This window comes from Neophocaena asiaeorientalis, unplaced genomic scaffold (assembly GCF_003031525.2).
Source record: "Neophocaena asiaeorientalis asiaeorientalis breed wild unplaced genomic scaffold, Neophocaena_asiaeorientalis_V1.1 scaffold259, whole genome shotgun sequence".
Lineage (NCBI taxonomy): Eukaryota > Metazoa > Chordata > Mammalia > Artiodactyla > Phocoenidae > Neophocaena > Neophocaena asiaeorientalis.
The window spans coordinates 143527-143874 of record NW_020172985.1 but is presented as its reverse complement, the minus strand read 5'-3'; positions in this window follow the sequence as shown (position 1 = coordinate 143874).

The following is a 348-nucleotide window of genomic DNA, read 5'->3' as shown; positions in this document are numbered from 1 at the left end:
CCTCCCCACCCTCTCAAGGGTCCTGCCGGTGGAGCAGACGGTCAGACTGCTCTGGGGGGTTACCTCCACCAAAGAAAACCTCAGAGCCAATTACCTGTGTAATTAGCAACAAATGACTTGTGGGATGGCTGTGGTTTGCAGTTAAAATTAGGAGGAAACCCATATTCTGGTCTCCTTGAAGGGTGGGACATGGGCCGGGCCCCTGAGGCTCCCAGACACACCCTCCTGGCTCCCACCCTCCCCGGGACCCACCCAGCAGCCCAGGCTCACCCTAAGTCACCCCTCCTGGGGCCCTCTCCTGTAGCCCTGCCACCAACACCCCTCACATCTGCACTCATCACAGCCTCC